At 49.5% G+C, this 7,905-nt stretch overlaps 1 protein-coding gene across 2 annotated transcripts in view; it reads right to left on the bottom strand.

Annotated features, from left to right (window-relative positions):
* CFAP97 (cilia and flagella associated protein 97) overlaps window positions 1-7,904 on the bottom strand; it is a 41,729-nt gene extending 33,825 nt beyond the window's left edge. Inside the window, exon 1 of one of the 2 annotated variants that reach the window (XM_014521689.2) lies at window positions 7,772-7,904. The gene's annotated coding sequence lies outside the window, so the exon portion shown is untranslated. Of the gene's footprint in view, window positions 1-7,237; window positions 7,376-7,771 lie in introns of those variants that run through there. The other variant, XM_014521690.2, reaches the window with a different exon arrangement.
* Between the last annotated feature and the right edge of the window lies 1 nt (window position 7,905).

Here is a 7,905-nt window from a genome sequence, read left to right as displayed (position 1 = left end):
AGCCCCAGCCCTCTTTCCTGCCTATGCAGGGGGTTGGACTCGATGATCTATTGAGGTCCCTTCCGACCCTAACATCTATGAATCTATGCTCTGGACAGCCCCGTGTGGGCTGCGAGTGCATGCAACATGGGGCGCTGGCCATGGGGCAGTTGAGGGGCAACGTTTCCCCATGCTCAGCACCAGCTTCTTCCCTGCTGGTGAGCAGGGGGTCGGGGCTGTGCGCTGCCCCCCGCCTGTACCATGGGGCTGGGGGGCACTGGGTGCGAGTGGGCAGGGAGCCAGTGGGAGCACAGCGCCCGCATTGGTGTCCTGGGACCAGTGCCGGTGGGGCCCAGAGCTGGGTGACAGGAGCGCAGGGTCCCAGCTGGCAGGGGCTCTATGGAGCCAGGCTAGCTCCCCCCTCTCCCTGCTGGCACAGCCCAGCCCAGCTCCACAGACCCCTGCCGGCCTGTGCCCCACTCTGGGCCCCACCGGTGCTGGCCCTGGGGCATGGGCCCCAAGACATTGGGACGTTGGTCCCAAGATGGTGACCAGGGGGCAGGGCACCTGTCAAGGGGGCGGGGTTACCCATGTGGCCCTCAACAGCCTGCCAAAACTGGGTAAGCGGCCCTCCGCCCAAAATAATTGCCCACCCCTGTCCTAAAAGGTTGTGTGCGAGAGGCCCTTGACAGCTCACCAAAACTCATTCAGTGGCCCTCCAACCAAAATAATTTCCCACCCTGATTTAACCCATCGCATCTACCACACAGTATGGTCACTGAGAATGTCAAAACCCATGGCTGAGAGAATTCAGATCTTCCCGTCTCAAAAACACATACCCTGAATATTTGAACTACAGAAGAATTAATTTTAGCAATAAAAACACAGTTTAAATGCATTTCCACAATCCTGCTTTACTCAAGAGACTGTACTGGTAACACGTTATCATTCAGAACATCACTAGCATCATGCAGAATATCATTCTCTTCCATTCTTCAGGCAAAATCTCTCAAATACTTTAATCTTCATATTAAGAACAGATGTCATTGGTCACCTTTTTCACCACTCCACTTAGGCATTTCCAGACTAAACATTAATTGAATTTCATACCATCATTAAAACAAATGAGAAGAGTCTGAGTTAGAAATATTTTTTTTTTATTTTAAGTCCTCACCCACCTAAGACACTTACCTTTAAACAAACAGGATCAATATACTGTAGGTAACCAGGAATTTTTCAGAGAGATAGTAACCTAATTAAACATACTATTTTTTAGTAAGACTTTATGTGAAGTACACATTTTCATTAATGTTTCAACTGTTAGACTATAGAAATAAGTCAAATTCTGCAGTCATAGTAAAACTGTAACTAAACCCCAGTCCATATCCCAGATCTCCAATTTTAATAGATATTAAAAGAAAATATGCTTGCTGGTGTATACTTGTCCATCCATCCATCAACTTCTTATCAAACATCAAATGTTTATACAAGCCTGTATCTTGGGAACCCAGTAAATAGTCAATGAAAAAGTCAATGAGAGTACAGTAAAGTCATGCTCATTAAATTCTTGTTGGACCAGAGCTCTGCACAATATCCTCAAATTATACATCAACCAGTTGCTCATACTAACAATTAGTAAGAAACAATAATCTTCTATCAGCTCCGAAGTTTTAACAAAAAAAAACAAAATCCCATCCAGACTAGTTTCTGAAGTAAGTATATCTTTATAGTTTTAACTGCACAAATGTAGCAAGTTTTTCATAAATCTGTCACCTGCACTACCCCTCAGAAGATCAATTTGGAGGTGGGATCCAATAATGGATCCCCCTGGATATTTGGCATACTATTAAATATTACCAAAGTGAGGTGTAATCTTAAACAACCGATGTGTGCCTGAAACCCAATATTCACTGTAACTAAATTATTTTGTGCGATTGTACATTACTTTTCCATAATATTGTTTAAAACCTTCATGAAGTATAGGACTACAAAAAGCATCCAAACTACCATATTTTCTAACATACAACACCCCCCCCCCAAAAAAAAACCCCAAAACCCCAACAACTTAGGGTGCATGTATTAAGCAGGAAAACTCTTTTCTTTGCTGAAAAGGTAGCATGCCTGGAGACACTGTGCATGATATGCAGCTGCCAAGATGGCCCAGCAAGCTGAAGGGGCAGACTCCGGTGTTAAACCTCCAGACATAGCTATTGGCTAACCACTGTAGCTTGTGCCTAAAGCAGCAAGTGAGCTGCTGATAGTATCTTGATGAGACTTGTGATGTGGAAAACTTTATTTACAGGAACTCATACAAAGTACTACTTACATTAGAGAAATAACAGTCTTGCCCACTGCCCTTACAAGGGTCTGTGGCCTAACCATTTATGACAAAGTCCTCCTGGGAACAGAGAGACAATTCTACATTAGGCAACTGGCAATGGGCAACACTGCCACCGCTCACTGGTCCAACTTTCTGGACCCAGGGGGAGCCCTGTTGGACAGATAACAAGGCTCCATGGGCCAGCAACAATCTGTAGGCCAGCAATGGTCTGCCAAATATTTGGAAACACTGCTCTACGGTATTTCAACAGGAAAAGGGATTAGTTAAGTTTTGTGAAAGGATAAATTTGATCATGACTCCGAGGCTTTGTATTAGACTAATCAAAATTGAAATACAGGAGGTAGCACTTTGAAGCTCCTGGCACACATTCATTTAAAGGCTGGATGCACAATTCTGGGATTGGTATCAGATCCCAATCATATCACTACTACTTGCTGGTACGGGGGGAGTCTAGGATCAGAATCAGGATACTAAGCTCCCTCTGCACTGGAAAATTGAAAACTGGATGCCCTGTGAACTCAGGCTTTATGGTAGGGGGACCATACCATAAGTTCAGTTCATGGAACAATGAAAACCAACCATAAAATTACTACACATTTTGTAGAATAATTTTCTGGTTGGTTTTACATTTTGTGGCACCATTAATGGCCTGAACATGTGGCTTGGGGTACCATTTAACACTAAGGTTCCCTCTAAGGTGCGTGCGTACACGGCTGCGCACAAGTAAAAATCTTGCTGCGCACAAAATTTTAAGGCCATGCACCTGCCCAGAGAGAAGCTGCGTGCAGAGTGCAGTGGAGGCACCTGGGCCGGTGTGGAACACTTACTGAAGGTAAGCTCCTCACTCCAGGGCAGACAGTGGCTCCTCCCCGAGGTGGGACTGGGGCTGGCACAGGCTCCGGTGAACTGCTCCGCACCCCCGCATCGCCTCGGGGAGGGAGGAGGCACACCGTGTCAGGGCTGGGGAGCAGAGCAGTCCCCCGGAGCCCACACCAGCCCCATCTGTGTGTGTGTGTGTGTGTGTGTGTGTACATACTGTGGTTGTCTAAACTTCAACACAGAGGTACAAGAGCTCAACAAAGGGGATGTACTGACAAGATACCAATATTTTTTCCCAGAAATATATGCCGTTCGAGAATACAGAGGTGAACAAGATGAAAAACTCAGTAATCATAAGTGATCAGCTGATTTCTCTCTCCCCAGTCTGATATCCACACTTAATGGCATTAAGCTGGACATTCAAAGTGAAGGGAAACCCATGACACACAAATGGAATCAGCAAATACTTTAAATGATGAGATACTTTTAATGAGAGCAGAGCTATTGACGATTTGGCTCCAGACCACATTTCACGTGCCTGTCTTATGCTCTTGTCTTACCCTAATTCAATGGTGCTCAACCTCCAGGCCACAGAGCCGGGTCACCTGGCCTGCAGGCTCCCTAAAGGTCTGGAAATTTGACGGCAGGGAAACAGCAGCACTGTTAATACAATTACACTCTCCTTAGGGACACTCACCAGTGGACCACACCAAAAGGGGGAGACTGGACCAAAGTGGCACGCTCATGGACCGCTACTCCTTAGAGGGAACACTGTTCAACACATGATTAGTAAGTTAAACATGTCCTGCGTGTGATGGTTGCCAGGGGCCTGAGGAAGACCTCTATCCGATTTGGCTATTTGTTTTTCCTGTTTATTAAGACATTTCTCCTGCTGAGCAGCATTGTTATGATAAATACAGTCACTTGATATTTAACAGAGAGTTAGTTACCCATGCTAGTCTGAAATCAGGCAGAAGGCAGGGCACGGTGGCACTTCAAAGGCCAACTCATTCAGAAATACATAAGCTATTGGAGGCAAAAGCCTATTTCATGAAAGCATATATTACTGTTATATCAAACAATATTAGAACAAGGCAAGGTATAAAGTATCTGCTGAAGTAGGCTTTCGCCCACAAAAGTGTATGCCAGTGATTCTCAACCAGGGTGCTACAGTACCCTGGAGTGCCTTGAGATCCGTTCAAGGCTGCCACACAACATTAGCACTGGTAGGCGTCCAAACGTGATGCACATGATAAACCCAGAGATTTCAAAGAAAAATCCATAGCATTAAAAACGTTCAGTCCTGTGCTAGTCTTTCTGAGTTCTTCACAACAACAATAATAAAGCAATTCTTCTTTAGTTAACCCCCCGCCTGCCCCAGCACTGGCATTTTCTAAGGGGTGCCTCAAGTCTAAAAAGGCCAGGAACCACTGTCTTAAGCCTTTCTTAGCCAGTTAGGGCAGGATAGCACCTGAAAGGCTAACTTCTGGTCGATATTTAATGGAACTATTTGAATGCCTCATGTTTAAAACCTGAACATTAGAAATGAAAAACATTACCCCACACCTTCATATATAAATCCTAGTCTGAATGAAATTATACCCTGCAGCAAATCACTACCAAAGAACTATTTGGTAGTGACATTTTCCATGCTACAAGAAACCAGCTTCAGCAGAACCATGTTTAAGAGCAGGGGTGCCCAACTGGTGGCCTGCAGGCCACAGGTAGCCTATGACAGGTTAAGGAGCACCCCCTAAACTACTTTTCAGCCACCACTTCCCCTATTCCTGTGGCTGCAACAGCAACCCGAGTCTTGGGCTTCCCCTCCATCCTCCAGTTTCTGTGTTCTGCACCGGCCCTAGGAGGAGGTATGGCACAGCAGTGGTAGAGGGGAGCACCTACACAGGTGTGCACTGCAATTGTGTAAGGAGCATCTACATGGGGTTATTCTAGTCATGGGGGGTATGTCTGTGCAGGCACACACTACAGTAGAGTCAGGAGGTGTGGGTGTATAGTGTAGCGGGGGGCATCCAGGTGGTGCCTGCTGGTGCAGCCTGTGGGACATGCAGCCCCCCAGCCACTTAGCACTTGGGCAGCCCTGTTTAAGAGAATCAAAACAGAGCCAAATTTCTAGGAGGAGTTAAATGCTACAATACGGCCACAAAATGGCTGCTGCTATGTAGATGTGAGACATCTTAAAGCAACTGAGTTTTCTCAACATGCTTTAAAAACTATAGAGCAGGCAGAATATCAGAAGCACAAAAGGAATCACTGTCCTTTTTGTAACAGCCTCACCCACCCATCCATTCCGCTGAAATGCTCATCAAAGCACAAATTTCACTCTTCCAACTGATTTTAGCTGGTCTGCACACAGTGTGCACGTGCACTTCCAATGCTCGCAGCAAATCAGGATGCTAGAAGGTATTTCTTTGTGGGGTGCCCAGATACCACATGATGGATATGTCGTAGCTACTCAGTGTCACCCAGGCTGGGGCTGCTCCCACTGAGGTTTTGGGACAGAGAGCAATGCAAATAGCATGGGGTAAGACAGAGAAAGCCACTGCAGGTGAATTCTGAAGGAGTAGGAGAATCATAGAGAAGTAGGGCTGGAAGGGATCTCCAGAGGTCATCTAGTCCAACCCCCTGCCTGAGGCAGGATCATCCCTATCCAAACCATCCCATAAAAACCATAACCTAAACTATGTAAAACTGCTGTCAACCCTCACACAATACAGACCTAATCCCCTAACCTGCCACAGGCAAAGCAGGGGGACAACGAAAGCCAATGTCCTGCTGCTAGGAAATGCTGCCTATATATGCTCTATGGCTCAAGAGTTACTAGGTATAGGGCCACATCCCTGCTACAAAGAAAGACAAAACCCCCAAACAGTCACTACCAGCGTGACCATGGGGTAAAATTCTTTCCTGACCCCAAATATGGTGATGGGTCTAACCCTGAGCAGAGGGGGCAAGACCCTCTAGCCAAGAACTGCCTGTAACAAGTGCTCAACCCAGGGGTTTTTGTGATGCCCCCTGCTGTCCACTCAGCCAGCCCTTGCCAAACTGTAGCTTGTCTTGAACAATCTCCCCTTCACTTGCCCATCAGGCATTGATGTTATTATCTCTGAAGAAAAGGGAGGCTGCCCCAAGGCTTCCCAAACCTGGTCTTGCTCCTTGAGGCAATGGCCATGGACACCTGTGGTCATAAGCAATTACATGGTCTGCATCTTCCCTAATACCCACTCCCATGCCGCACAGGCAACATGCTAACTAGGGGTGCACCAACAGAGCTTTCTTGGGATGATACGGATGGCCAATTTTTAATGAGCCATATTGGCCAACACCGATCTGATTGCTGATATGTGGCCAGCAGCTTCAAGAGCAGCGTCCAGCTGGTAAATCTGTTGTGGTAGAAGGGGCAAGGGGGTAGGGAACGGATGGTGCTGGCGGGGGGAGGCAACGACGATACAGGTCTAGGCCCCTGCAGTGAGAGAGGGAGCAGGGCTGGGCCAGGCTCTGCCCAGCCAGGGTGGGACAGAGCTGCGGTTCGCAGGGAGGGGGAGGCAGCTCCTGCCTCTATATACACCCCAGAAGGGCATGAGGCGCGTGTACCCCCCCAAGATCTGCGTGCAGGCTGAGCACAGGCTGCCACTGAGGGCTGGAGCTGAGGCTGCATCAGGTTCTTCCCAGTGGGGGGCCTAGGCCAGGGCTGTGCTCAAGGCAGGTAACAGCAGTGCTGGGAGCAAGGGCTATAATGAATTTTGAGGTGGCTGTAGCCTACCCCGCATAGCCCCTTCACAGCACCGCCACTGCTGGCTCTGTCTGCAGCCTCCCCCACCCTGGGAACAGCCTGGCACAGCCCCGGCCCCAGCCCGCAGCACCAGCCCATCCTCACCCTGCGCACAGATCTAGGCGCATACACCCCACATGTCCTCCTAGGGTACACGCAGCAGCAGGAGCTGCCCCCCCATTAGCCACTCATGGCTACATTGCGTGCCCTACCCTGGCTGTGCAGCACCTGTCCCACCCTCAGCCCCACTCCCTCCCTCACCGCAGAGGCCTCAATCTGCACCCCCGTCCCTTCCCCAACAGACTTACCAGCCAGACGTTGCTCTCCAAGCTGCTGGGCTGTGCTCCTGGTCACCCGTGTGCTGTGCTGTGGCTGTGCCCACACAGGCTTTTATTGGCCACAGCAGCCCAAAAAAGCCGATTGCTGATAAGGTAAATTTTCCTTATATCAGTGCCGATACAATATGGAACCAATATATCAGTGCACCTCAAGTGCTGACGCATGCGCCTCCTGAGTCATGGACTCCCAGTCCTTGTGCCTCCTGGGCTACAGGCTGCTTAGTGCTGCAGACCTGACCTGCAGTTGCTAGACCCCAGCCCTGCTCCTAGGCCAGTAGAGACCTTTGGGCATCCAGGCCCTGCTGACAGGTGCCCCTCCTGGGCTACAGACCTCTGCGCTGCCTCGACCCGCTGACACCCTGCTCTCTCTGGGCTTGGGCCCTCTGCCCCTCTCCCGGCTACCGCTCACCCAGCCCTGCCTTCTCCCCGCTGCCAGAGCTCCTGTCTCCCTGCCCCGCTCAGGCCTCCTGCTCAGGTGACCTCCCAACGAGCAGGGCGGCGCACCTGCTCCTCCCGCAGCCTCTCCTCCGCCTCCTCCAGCAGGACCAGGACCAGCCCCAGCCCGACCTCCGGAGCAGGGGGAGAGCCGAGGGGGGGGAGCCCCGCGGGCCAACGAGACGCCGGGGCGAGCCGGAGGA

Source organism: Alligator sinensis, unplaced genomic scaffold, assembly GCF_000455745.1.
Source record: "Alligator sinensis unplaced genomic scaffold, ASM45574v1 scaffold528_1, whole genome shotgun sequence".
Classification (NCBI taxonomy): Eukaryota; Metazoa; Chordata; order Crocodylia; family Alligatoridae; genus Alligator; species Alligator sinensis.
The sequence above is the reverse complement of the archived record's forward strand: the minus strand, read 5'-3'. Positions and strand labels throughout refer to the sequence as shown.